Consider the following 13,659-nt stretch of genomic DNA (forward strand, 5'->3'; position numbering starts at 1 on the left):
TCCTACCCAATCTTAGGTATCCTAGTGCAGTCTACAATAGGGTCCATGGTTAAGAAAAGACATCCCCTCACCAAGCGCAGCCAGTGCAGGCATTTATTGCTTCCCTTCGTTCTTTTAGTTTAGGGGGTGGTTTTAGTACTCCATGTAGGAATATTGACCTGGAGCAATGGGGCATGTTCACTTGAAGAATTAGACCACTCTTTAGCCCCCCCCATGCTGTGTTCACTATCTTAATTGCCCCAGGGATTTCCTCAACCTGCAGTCCTTGATTCAGCCCCTTATCGTTTTCAGCGTTTAATTTTTTGGTAATGCTCTGTTCCCATTGTGACTTCCACTCGGACCTTTGTTTGTTTATTATTTGTAAGGCGCACCTATCCCGTGGGTAGCAGGGCGCAAGCAACAAGAGGAGTGTACAACTTAAGTTACGGAGCACGCAGTAAATGAATCCAACTAGGTTACAGTGTTGGAAGCATCAAACATTTGGACCATACTTTGAACATCAAAGTAAAATTATAGGTGAATATACATAGTTTACAAGTTGTGGATATATCTAAGCATAGAGGTGAGAGGATATGCAATTTATACACAATTTACAATAGTCGTGGAAGTGATTAGATGTCCTAGCATTAGGTGTCATGTTCCTTGATCCAGCGGATGGTATTAGATCTGAATTGTGGGTAGGGAAGGTCTTCACTAAGAGATGGTGGTAAGGAATTCCAAAATTGTGCTGCTTTGACAGGAAGGCTATTCCCTCCAGACATAGTACGTTTGAATCTTGGGACAAGGAGGAGGTTTGAGTTGGCCTTTCTAGAGGGGCGGCCGGAAGTCGGTCTGATGAATCTCGTTATCAAATATTGAGGGGCCGCTTGGTGTAGGCATTTATAGGTCAGAGAGACCGATTTAAGGAAAATGTTATCTTTTGTAGAAAGCCAATTGTACGATCTTCTAGTCTGAGATATGTGCTTTCCTCGGGAGGCTTAGGGCTGCTCTTAAGGCATTGTTCTGCAGGGTTTGAATTTTATTTGTAATGTATTTGTTACTGCCTATGTAGAGCGTGTTGCAATAATCCAACTTGGATAGGATCAATGCTCTGGCTAGAGTGATGCAATTGTTTGGTGAGCGGAATGGTTTGGATGCTCTAATGGGTTTACATGTGTAAGATCTTGCGGAAGCTATGGCATTGACTTGTTTTTTGAAGGTGAGCGTTGAGTCTAAATAGAATCCTGATGGTTTAACCCCCTTAGCTACGGTGATATTATTGTCAATGACAAGAGGACTAGTTTTGACTTAATTTATTAAGGTTGGGTGTGGTGCCTAGGATGAGGAGTTCTGTCTTGTCATCATTCAGGCATAGACCATGAGAGGCCATCCATGCCTGGATGATGAGGTACACACGATTTACAAAGGCCAAATCCTTGTCATAATCCCCCGTCAACGGGTTGAGGATCTGGATATCATCAGCATAGTTCCTGTAGGTGATACCCAGGCCATCTAGATCATCGAAAAGGGGCTTTGTAAAAATGTTTTACAGGGTAGGTGAGCCGCAAGAGCCCTTTGGCACACCACAGGTAATGGGCATTGGGTCAGCGGCTGCTGAAGGGGGAATAAACTCGCATAGCGTGGTGATTGAGGAAGGACTGGATCCATTCAGTTGCCTCCTGCCGACTCCAAGTGTGTGCAGAGGATCTTGTGGTTGACCAGATCAAATGTAGCTGAGAGATCGAGAAGTAACAGAAGTGCTCTCTTGCCCTCATCTCTCAGCTCATCTATCTGTGCCTTAAGATCTATAAGCGCAGTCTCGGTCCCCTGCTGAGGTCTGAAGCCTGACTGTCGGACTCCTAGGAGGTGGTTAAGTTCAAGGTATTGTTGAATTTGTTGGTATGCTATTTTATCAAGGATTTTGAGAAGAAACGGCACTGTAGTGATGGGACGGTAGTTGGTAGGGATGGCTGGATCTAGGTTCGGTTTTTTAAGGAGTGGGAGGACCCCGGATTGTTTCAGGTTGTTGGGGTATGGTACCGGCTGTAAAGGATGCATTTATTAGTTTAGTGATAAATGGTGAGAGTTCTCGAGCTACCTCTTATCAGTTGTGCAGGGCATAGGTCCCCATGGAAGTTCGAAGGCTTGAGTGCAAGAATAACCTTTTCAACCTCTTTAGTAGAGACTTTACTGAAGTTGAAGAGGGGGGTGGGCACAGGAGGTGACTGGTGTTACACAATTTGGAGATGGAGAGAAGGGAACCTTTTTTTGTTGTTGATTTTAGTTTGCAGAGAAGTAATTTTATTACCGAGAGCTTTTTGAATATCTGTGCACCAGTTTTTGTCCTTGATGCATGAGTCAGGCGACTGGATGGGAGTTTCTATTTCTTTCAGAATTGAGAAGAGCTCTTTAGTATTAGATTTCGCTTGAGAGATTCGAAGGTTATAAGAGATTTGTTTTGCAAGGATAATTTCTTTTTTGTACTGGGAAGCTAAATTAGGTTTATTTTATTAATTTTAGATGGATCTGATCTCCAGATTTTTTCATAGTGTCGTTTCTTCTGTCTGATGGCCTTAAGGTGAGCAGAGAACCAATTGTTCACTTGTTTGCAAGGTTTGCTCTTTCTCACTTTGAGAGGTGCTATGGCATCAAGAGGATAGCATTACTTTATTGTACAGATCTACCATGGTGGGATCCATATGGTCGGGAATAGCGTTAAGAGTAGGTAGGATCATAGGGATAAGGTTTTCAGGAGTGATATTTCTCTTATTCTAGTTGGGACAGCTGGAGCTATGCTGTTAGGTTTCAGCGATGGCGTGGGCTCTAGGGAGAATGTGATCAGGTGATGATCAGACCATGGCTGTGGAATTATAGATGAGATTGTAAGTGGGCAGTTATGCACCGCTAGCCAGTCCAAGGTTCTACCTTTGATGTGAGTAGGAGCTCTGATTTTCTGAGTGAAACCTAGTTCCTCTAGGAGGGTGTTGATTATAGTAGCATTAGTGTCTAACGGGTCGCTAAGACCAAGGTTAAAATCTCCTAATATGATACTTTGGGAGGAGATCTTGAGATTATGCGATATATTAAAGTCAATTCAGAAGATCCCAATGGACCAGGAGGTCTGTATATTAGGTGAATGGATACAGTTGGCGTATTAGATAGAGTTAACTTAGCCGTTAAGGATTCACAAGAGCTTACGTTGTGTGGTGAGAGATTCACTGATAGGTTGGTTTTAGCTAAAATAGCAAGGCTACCACCTTGAGAGGTGGTACGGTCGGGTCTTAGGAGGGTGTATGGCACGGCTAGCATAATTGCTGGGCCGGCTGCTGGGTGGAGCCAAGATTCAGTAACCGCTAAGAAGTCTTAAGTTTTTGTTGTGTAGTAAGTCGGCTATGTCGGTAGCATGGGTTACCATAGAGCGTGCATTTATGAGAGCAGCTCTCATTCCAGACTGAGCTGGTTTCAGGATTGCTAGTTGTGTTTTAAGTTTGCATTTCAGGGGCAGGATAGGTTCTCGGAAGAGTCTGCTGTTAAATTGGAGTGGGTGCCGGTGATGGCTTGAATTGCGCAGGCTGCAAATGGCATTACTGCGCGCTAGTTTGGGTGGAGGGTCGTAGAGCCTAGGTAGTCTGGCACGTAATTTAAGGTTCCTCTGTGAAAAAGTGCATGGTATGGTAATCATGGCAGCCTGTATGAGGGCATTCTGCGCTGGCGCAGGTGGGGGCGGATTAAGGAGCATGGTGTGGTCATGTAGGCTAGTAATGTATAGGAGAGTTCTTAGTAGGACAGTGTAAAGCATTGGGAAATACATTGTATACAGAGAACTGGTAAGGAATCGAGCAAAGTATAGAAGATGTCCGTGCATAATAACATAAGTGTAACACAAGGCAAATGTAGAGACCAAATGCTAATCAGTGGAGGCTGGGCAGTATCGCACAAGGTGTAGAAGCAGTCTGGGGCTAGTGGCGTCTTAAGGCAATTCAAAATGAGAGTATCTGACACATTTAGGGCACATTGGCACTTGGTGCACTGCAGCAGTAGCTAAACAAGTACCGCATCAGGTAGGCTATACACCGAGTATTCTGGCATGCAAGTGAGGCAAGATAATAGGGAATGCTTCAAGGTGTATAGTGGAGACTAAGTACAATACTGGTAATCAAAGTAGGCATATATAATGCTGCTATGTCTAGGCTTGAATACTAGGCATGTGCAGGTTAAAGAGCTGTGTATGCACAAGCAGTTGAACATCTAGATGTGATTGTTAGCAATCATGGCTAAAAGTAGGGCCAATTGCAGTATGCACAAACAGTGGATCATCTAGATTCGAATTTTAGCAATCAGGGCTATTAACTCAGGGGAACGGTACAGAGGCCATAGAGAGGCAGTCCTACTTGTTTCGGTGCTTTGGGCCTGATACAAGACCCATTTTCATCCTCTGGTAGGGCCGGTGCAGTAGATACTTCTGCTTTCTTTCTGACCATTGCCATGAGGGACAAGAGCAAAGTTTTCAATAACGAAAGCTCGGCCAGCACTGCACTACAAATAAGGCAGAATTCCCTGCCCTTTGGACCACCCTCCCCTTGAACAGCAGAGATGGCATGAGTGGCACTGCAAGCTTCTTCTGTGTTGGATGCTGGGCGGTGGGGGAATCCCAGCAAATCTGTGCTACTTGCTTCCAAAGTATTTGCAGAGCACCCTGCTAACTCTTCAAACTCGCCATCCCTGCATGCAGATAGGGGGGTGAGAGCGGTTGGCTAGTTGTGTCATCGGTGATCACAATTGACAGTGAATTGGCCTCCTTCCCACTTAAAGGCATGATTGTGGGAAAGGGAACAATAGGAAGTTCCTTCTGGCTAGGGCTGGAGCTGATGAGTATCTAAATTGGGACTTGGTCCACCTGTCCCTGAATATTAAGTGGGCCCCGTGCACAGAACTGTTGATCTGAATGGTCCAGGCAATCCATAAGGTCCAGTTGGACATGCGAGATCGAGCAGCCTGGGACAACAGTTGCCATGCTGGATAAGGTGCCAAATGTTTTAGTGGCCAGGGCTGAATCTTTGGTTTCAGTAACGGTGCCGTTGATGGTAAGTGTCAATAGTTGCCCCCCCCCCCCCATCCCCTCTTTGGAGCAAACTGTTGATGGCATTGGGGGTGCCCAGGAACTGTTGAATGTCAGAAATTAGTAAGTGGGCATTACCATAAGTGCCGGCAGCATCAAGGTTAGTGGGGGGCTTCTAAGTCAACATCACCCCAGCAGAGCAGGGCAGGATTATTGGGTGTAACTTTAGGGACATTTTCCTTTTAGGCCTCAGGCCAAGGGCACATCCCAGGCCGAGCCCGGGTCCGAACACCGGCAGGGAGCTAATTGTCTCAACAGAATTGTGCACTTGCTCTTGAGTCATAGACAGTCGTGTAGATGAGTGAAACCAAATGCCAAGGGTTAGAAAATGGAAGTGCAAAGAATAAATGTAATGGCAGTGCTCCCAATATTTCTGGTGATCCCAGTACCTTCTATCGGTGTCAATGAGAATCCATGGAATCGCAAATTATAAAAAGAGCTTTTCAGTAGCGGCTTTGCTTGTTTTAAAGTCCTGTGCCTCTGTGGGTTCACATTGGTGGGGCTGGACATGATGCCAGGCCTCTTTTTCGTCTATCAGAAAAGTCAGTGTATCAGGCCTCGGCCCTTGAGCTTTCCCAATTCTTTGCAACAAAGCTGTGGTTTCCATTTTGCTTCCATGCATGGTGTCAGCAAGCCATTCCATGTGTATTTTGCTTTGCACCTGGCTAATATCTCTGCGGGTGTGTTCAGCCATGTTGCCTTTTCATGATTACTTTGGTGATGTCATCCGGGTATGGTCTGTGGGGCGTTTTTAGTGGGTGGCATCTGTCATCTTGGGGTATGCTGGGAGGGGTTTAACACCCCCTTTCCAGGGACTTGAGCTTTTTTAACTGTCTAAAGATATCAAAAAGCTTCCTTGTGTCATTGTCAGCGTTTTCCATTTGATTGTTATAGAACATTATTTTGTCTCATAGCTTTCTGTTTTATATTCTTACACCAAGAACTTCCACGGCTGCTGGTTTTCGCTAGTCTTTTTTTGTTTTTTTCTCTCTTTTTTCAGCTTTTCTTAGCCTTTTTAAGAGTAGTCAAGGCTGTGGTGAACCAGTTTTGATTCTGTTTGTCACAAACAGATTTAGTTTTAATAGGGGCAACTCTGTTCAGAAGCGACTTAATATGCTAGCCATAAACGTCAATTCAGTCTTCCGACTTTATATTCTTTACATACATTCTACTAACTACTATCTTGGGAGGATTATGGTTTTGGCTTAATTTTGCTCTTGGTTGAATGTTACTCTATAATCGAATGGTCTGACCAGATACATGAGGATGTTCTAACCATGCCTATGCCAATTTCCTAGCTGTAACCCAGTCCAGGATATGTCTTTTCACATGGGTTGGCTCTTGAGGGCCTGCATCCTCCAGTTGTTGTTGCAGTATCAAAGTTTCTTTGTCCTCCATGTCCTCTCCACCTATTCAGGTCCTCTAACATAATTGTGGCACAATTGGGACTATTCAAAGGGTTTAAAAGCAAGCCTAAATCCTCATTAAGGGAAGGCATATCAATGGGTGGGCGATAAATAAGAACCACGTTTATACAGCCATTCTCCGTTAGGGGTAAGTTTAGTTTGAATAATTTCACAACCCTAAGGTTCAATATTTGTATCGTGCATCCCAATCTATTTCCCACATAGGATGGCAACCCCTCCTACAGAGCCATTGGCCTGGTTTATACAGAATAAAGTCATACCCTGGAGGTGTAGCCAACTCTATTTTTGGGCCACTAGATGCTTGCAGCCTGGTTTATGTCATGCACATGATGTCCACATTATCAACAATGTAATCATGTATGTCCACGGCATGTTTTGATAATGAGCATGTATTAAGCAGTGATTATGTTATAGGTTGGATAATTTGAGTTATTTTTTCCATCCCTTGGCCCGCAAGGTCCATCAAAGATTGAATAGATGTCTGATTACAAGGGCTGGCTAACATACTACTTATGGAAATACCTTTGCCTAAGATCTTACAACAATCTAATTGTAATTGTTCCCTCCTGCGATTTAAGATTTTAGGCGTGTTAGCTGGGAAGGTTGAGATTTGCGGATCTATAGCTTCCTTCCCATAATCTCACTGCCCACCTGAGGGTTCAAATCATTTAGGAGTGGTAGCCTTTTTTCCTCATAACCCGGCGTAGTAGTGGTCTGAGGAGGCAATTGACCTATTTTTCCTTTGTCCGTTATTAAGTCAGAAGGAGGCATAATCTAGTTTGTGCAGCATTCATCCATGTAGCTTCTTACCAGAGCTTCCCGACGAACATTCTGGGCTGTAAGATGCAATATCATCTTGAGATACAGTCCCATAACAAGTTATAATAAAATGTTATTTACCTGAAAAGTAATGGAAACTATCCAGGATGGTTCGGGTTAATGATTCACAAGGACCAGTGATCCCCCCCCCCTACGTGTGGACTTTTTAGTTCCTGATCCGCCGCATCTGATTAGGATCTAAATACGTGCGCTAACTACAGAAAGTGCAAGATTTGCAGTTCCCTGTGCAAATGGGTAGCAGCAACTAATAGTGTTTGAAAACCACGAAATCCTAAAACGCATTGCGGGCAACAATTAAGAACAGAAGTATATTCTAAATCAATTTCCTCTAAAATGTCACTATTCCCTTGGATAAAATTCGGCAAACAGTGTGCAAGTAAAATAAATCGAATCTAGGTGCAAAATGCAAGGTTATTCTCAGTTAGAAGTGATTAAGCTAAAGAACTGTAACACTGTGAAATAGATTGGTAGTGATGGCCATTTATGAAAATGGGGGTTGCAGCGGTGCTACTCTGGCGTGAGGTAATGGGATAGTGCAGAAGCGCGCTTGAGGCCACCTAGCGAGATGGGACCACCCACCCACATAGGCCATCCTCCGGCCTCACACTCCATGTGGGTGGTGCCTGAGTTTATTTAGGGGGTCTGTTGTTCCAGACTCACAATAAGGGTCCCTGAGAACCTTCAAAGGAAGGGTGAGCTGATGTAGCAGGTACCCAGTCAGTTGGCACTTACGCCAGGGGACTTCTAGGGAAAAGGTATTAGTGTTATTAAATGAAGAGGGGTCCCCATTGGGATCCCTATCAAATTCACTCTGGTGTCTGTGTCCCTTTGATCAAAGAACTCTGGGTGTAGCCCATCTCCTGTTATTGGCTATTTTATTTTGAAGTGCAGTGCCCCTCCCTATCAAGTGGTGGGGGAGGGGGAAGGTTCCCATGGGCACTGTCGCTGGTTCCTGATGAGAGGTGTGTGCCCTGGCTTGAACCGGGGGCTACATATATACCTGCCGGGAGTCTCTTACATGGGCGTTACCTTGTACTGCCCATCACTCCTTCCCTTTCTGGTTTGTTCAGACATCCAGTGTATTGCTTCTCATGGTAAACGGTTCCTCGCCCCAAATATCAGTCTAGATTGTATGTGTTGACATTGAAATGTCTTCATTTTGGAATTCCCGTTTTTTGTGCTGCTCTCCGCGAAATGGCATATTCAAAAATTACACCTGCTGCTCTCTTTACCACCCTCTGGGCGTGTCTTGAGTCCAACAGCTCTTGCTTTTTCTCAGTTCAGTCAAAAATGTATTTCGGCTTAACATAAAAAGAAAATATTTCACACACTAAAGCATCAATTATAATTTCATGAGACAACTAAAAAGTTAAATCTAATGCAAATTCATCAATACTAAACTTTGTTAATTTTGGTTATAAAAACATACTCATTTAAGATTTTCTAATAAAAGGTTCTGTTTTCCCCATATCTCAAAGTTCAGACGGTGACATCCCATGACATTAGCCATTTTCCCTTTCAATCTCCAACCATCTTTTTTTTGAAAATTGGCAGATCCCTCAAAGTGATACATAATACAGTATGTAGTAAAGTCCAAGCCTGTTGTACGGTGCGGATATTCACATTCCTAAAAACAAGTAGTACTTTTTCCTCGGGCGGTATAATCGGGGCAGAGAATTAATGATTGATTTATCGTTGTCACAAGCAACTTCACATAGACCCTTTTTACTACATCAGGTTTCCATTTCACTATAGGGGCACCCTTTGGTAAAGGCTGCAAATGAAGGTTCGGTCAAAGGTTCGAATGCAAAAGGATCGAATGCAATAGGGTCGAGTCAATAGGACCTAAAACAAAAGGGTAGACATTTTCTTTTAAATGTATTTTTTTTTTGGGGGGGGTTTCCGTATAGGAGGAAAAGTGATTTTTACACCAAAAACAGGGGCTCAGGGGGGACACCCCAAAAAACAAAACAGAAAAAAACATCAAATTAGACCCTTTTTGTTTTCGGTCGTTTTGAATCGACCCTATTGTATTTAGGTCCTTTTGATTCAAACCTATAACCGTATATAACAACTTGCCTTCATATCCTCAACTTTATTTAACTATGGCTCTAAGCCTATTGCTCTTCCTTTCTAAATACCGAGAAAGTATGCCTGTTTTTTTCTATTTCGGCCAACATGCAAGCATAAAACCATTCTTTGTATGTCCTTTTGACATCCGACTTCGATGAAAATGTATTTTTCTAATGGGACTTGATTATAGTCCCATATATCGTTTAAGTCCACTGTTAGTTTTTGGACCTAATTTAACCAACGTATCCTCGATTCTCCATTTTTGTCCTATCCCATCCACTAAGACTTGCTGGTACGGGACCAGCTGTTCATTAGACCATAATCTAAGCCAATACATTTGTCATTTTTGCTTTGCTACAAATGCCACACCATGGAGGTCTAGCCTCCGGTGAAGGGGCAGCGACTGAGTGCTTGCAGAAAGAGTAAAAAGTGAATTCAGTAGTTTCTGATTTATTTCTATGTTTCCAGGTTGTTATACCCCAAGATCTCTTCCCCAAAAGTTGTGGTATCTTGTGCACATGCTTTATAGACTTTGTGTTACTGCTCTGCCTCCTTGCCTCTTTGAGAGTGCACATAATGCCCAGCCTTGTCTTGACAAAGAAAAGCTCAATCTTTGTTATCTGTTTCTTCTTTGATCCTTTGTGGTCAATCCAGACCCCCTAATAGGAGTAATTATGAACTCCCTCTAACATAGAGCCTCTTAAGTTAATTCCTGTGTTAACCAATTGCTTTCCAGACTGTTGGGTAAGAATTGGTGCAGTCACACTGTGTAGACTATGCAACACTTATCTGCTTGTTATTAGGTAAAACCACCTTTGGTATAGGTCTGTACTACACAAGTTGGTAGTGTGACTGAGCAGAAAGGCCTATCTCAAGAGGGGTAAATGTGAGCTGTACAGCTTTACAAATGAAAACCGTCAAAACAAGTAACTAAGTAACACTTATACTCAAGGTTTCAGTTATAAATAGTTATAATTTAAAAATTGATGTTAAATGAGCATTCTTGAAAAAGGCAATTTGTTGTAACAATGTAAACCGACTTTAAAATTACTTTTTCAGAATCCAAACAAGTTAGTGGATTATTATTGGATATGCTTCTTACACAATTTCTACACCCTGCAGTGACTTCAATCACAAGTATATCACACTAGTAAACTTCACAGTTTTTGAGGTTGCAGAAAGGCAAGGGTAAGGGAAATAAGGTTAGAATAATTTCTCAACAAATGTGAGTACAACTAGATCTTCCATCGAAGTCTAGATGAGCCTTTCCCAGCAGTACCTGTATACAACAAGTTGCCACTTAGGAGGGACAAACCATATCAATGTCAATGGACTAGAGTCTTCAGGGAGCCGGGACAGTCGGTCATTTGGGACACAGTCTATGGCTCTGATGCACGTCTTAGATCAAAGTCTTGCACAAAGTTTAGAGAGGTTCAGAAAAATAACTGTAGGGTCACGAGCTGCAAAGCCTGTAAGCAGGGTGGTGGAATCAAATCGAAAAGAAGGTAAGCCAGTGCAATTACCAAGTGAGAAAAGCACGTCTACAGGCAGTGAGGTAAATACCCCAAGCCTAAACAGTACCTCTGGTTAGAAGAAGAGTGGTCCAGCTGGATTCTGTCTTGCTACAGCAGTGCATACCCTGGTTCCTGAGCCTCAGTCGGGTACAAGAAGGAGGATGTCTGGAGGGCTACTGCTGGTACTTGGGAGGTCGTCGGCAGCTACGGGTTCTTTTTGGTTCAGCTGCACTTCGCGTTTCAGTACTTAGCTGAAGCCCGCCAAAGGCAAGACAAAGGGCTAAAATCTGCCTCCACGCACAGAGTAAAACCCAAGAAAGACCTCACAAACAGAAAATGGCAAACAAAATACAGCCAAGGCCAAATGGTAACCCATGGGTGCTGTATTGCAGCTGAGGGTTCAGCCTGCGGTAGAAAAGCACAATAGTAGAAAAAAGTAAACCACTGCCACCAGCCATTTAAAGTATTGAGGGTAACCTAAACATGTTATGAGAAAGTAGGATAAGGAGCTACTAAGTATCCCCCCAGCACTCCACATAAGATGGTGTGTGCTGGACCTACAAAGAGAAAAGCTAAGTTAGTCAATTTCACTTTACTATTCTTGGGAACTGTACCTAACCCAAGAAACGGTATTTAAACCTTAGGAGAAATCTAAAGGATTTCTCAGTGACACTGCACTGAAGGCGCAGGGTGTCGCCATACAAAATGTAGCTTCCTATGGAATTTGTTAGACTCCAAAAACAGTGAAAACAAAATCCAAATCAGGTCAAAACACATGAGAGAGGGAGAAAAAGGTCTTGTTCACTCCAGGGTTAAAAATTAAAAGGACCTGTGTCTAGCAAAAGAGCTGGGGGTCTCTAAGGTTGAAGGGCATTAGCACAGAAATGAGAATTCTCCCCAACACAGACCAAACCAGAAATGTTGTTGTCCTATTATTAATCTTGGGTCCCATCTTTCTGCAGTTCTCATCGAAAACATGGGGTCCTTATTGTAGATCTTTTTATGATGTTTTACTTACTAGTAGCACATCATCGGCAAATAGTAATTTACTGGTCAAAACCCTGCAGTGTTGCGGTGCATCCTTTTTCATATTTTCCTGAATAACTGGCAATATATAATTGTCCTGTAGTTAAGGTGAAACCTATCATCCATAGGAAATGCAAACATTTTATAATAACTTTTGAGACGTAGGATGGATCCGTGTGAAATGATATAAATGCTACTTGTGGTGTGGCCCCCCAAAACTGGAACATTTTGTTCAAATCCTTTTTACGGTTCACAAGATATAAAGGTTGTGTTTCACTTTTTCATCCCATTTGGGAAAAAAAAAGAATTCTCAGGTGCACAGCATACATTACTGGATGTATTTGCACCAAATAAGAAACAAATTGGGCGCAAAGCACCTGACGGAAATATTGTTGGTTTGGCGTGAATCCATGCAGTCGTTTTTAAGTTTGGCATAGAGCAAGGTGCCCCTGTACCAAAAAATGTTTTCTCTAATGGTGCATTTCTGATGCCAAGGATTTCTATTTATGAAAATCCAGCATTATGCGTTTCAAGATCGCAAATGGTTTTTAGAAACAGCCCTAAAATGACATAAGGGGTGCAAGTAGGGCAGTTCTGAGCCTTGGAAGCGTTTGGGCAGGGTAAGAAATGATGATCTGTGAAGGTTTTGGGCTTGGGGATGGACAGTGTTGTATCCCCCCTTCCCCCACCCTCTCCTCTGCCCCCAAGATGAGCTGAGATTGCTTTTCAAGTGGCAAGTAATGGGTGTCCAGTCAATTCGTTGAAAAAAAAACTGGTCGACTGCAATTTGGTCGACGCAATTTGGTCAAACCAAATGGTCGAATTTTTTTTTTATTTATATATTTATTTTTCGGGTTTTCGTTTAGTTAAACAAGGGGTTTTTAGAGAAAAAAAGGGGGTTGGGGGGGACCCCCCCAAAAAAATAAAAAAAAGGGTTAAAATTAAAAAAAAAAAATTTCGACCATTTGGTTTTCGACCAAATTGGTTCGACCATTTGTCTGGTCGACCAATTTTTTTCGACCAAATGTCTGGCAACCCAAGTAATGCTTCAAAACTATTATATATTGTAGGGATCGAAATTAAGATTGGATAAGCAGGAGCTAAACGCAGCTCTTGGGTATCCAGCATTAACCAGGGACCAGGAGCTGCCACTGGGTAAGGAGCTAGTAGATGGCGTTATGCAATTTTAACTTCCACATACGATGCAGACATATAATTGTGTTTAATTATTCATGATCCCATATGTTTTACATGTCGTATAGATGTGTGCAAATGTTTGTTTATAGATTGTCCCAAACGCAATTTACAAAGGTGTGTTCAGCATCAGTTGGCCTGGGGAGCCAAAAGTAGATCCTGGTAGCTGTTGGTGTCAAGCTAACCGGGCTCTTCTAGGCTACAAACAGGAGCTAAATATCCAGTTCCCCTCGATTTCGAACCCTGTATTGAGATGTGGCATTCACTTTGATTGCTAGTTGGGAGTAGAACAAAGCCCTATCAAGCCTTCAATTTCAACACCCACTCCACCCTCCCCTCCCAAACAACGAAAACTAGCACAAGCAAAACAAAAAGTGGTTCTGTGCTTCAACTTCGCCATGGCTCAGTGTTTCCATTCCCCTATTGGGAACAACAGGAGTAATCTTTTAAGTTAATTTGGAAAGCAATCTGTGTTTTTAATATTGAA

General features: G+C 42.9%; 1 protein-coding gene across 1 annotated transcript in view; it reads left to right on the plus strand.

The window, feature by feature from the left end:
- Window positions 1–13,659, plus strand: part of ANKRD13C (ankyrin repeat domain 13C) — an 893,039-nt gene that overhangs the window by 27,451 nt on the left and 851,929 nt on the right. The gene's annotated exons all lie outside the window — the stretch shown is intronic.

The sequence above is a fragment of the Ambystoma mexicanum genome, chromosome 1q, assembly GCF_040938575.1.
Source record: "Ambystoma mexicanum isolate Mex_15411 chromosome 1q, UKY_AmexF1_1, whole genome shotgun sequence".
Taxonomy (NCBI): Eukaryota; Metazoa; Chordata; class Amphibia; order Caudata; family Ambystomatidae; genus Ambystoma; species Ambystoma mexicanum.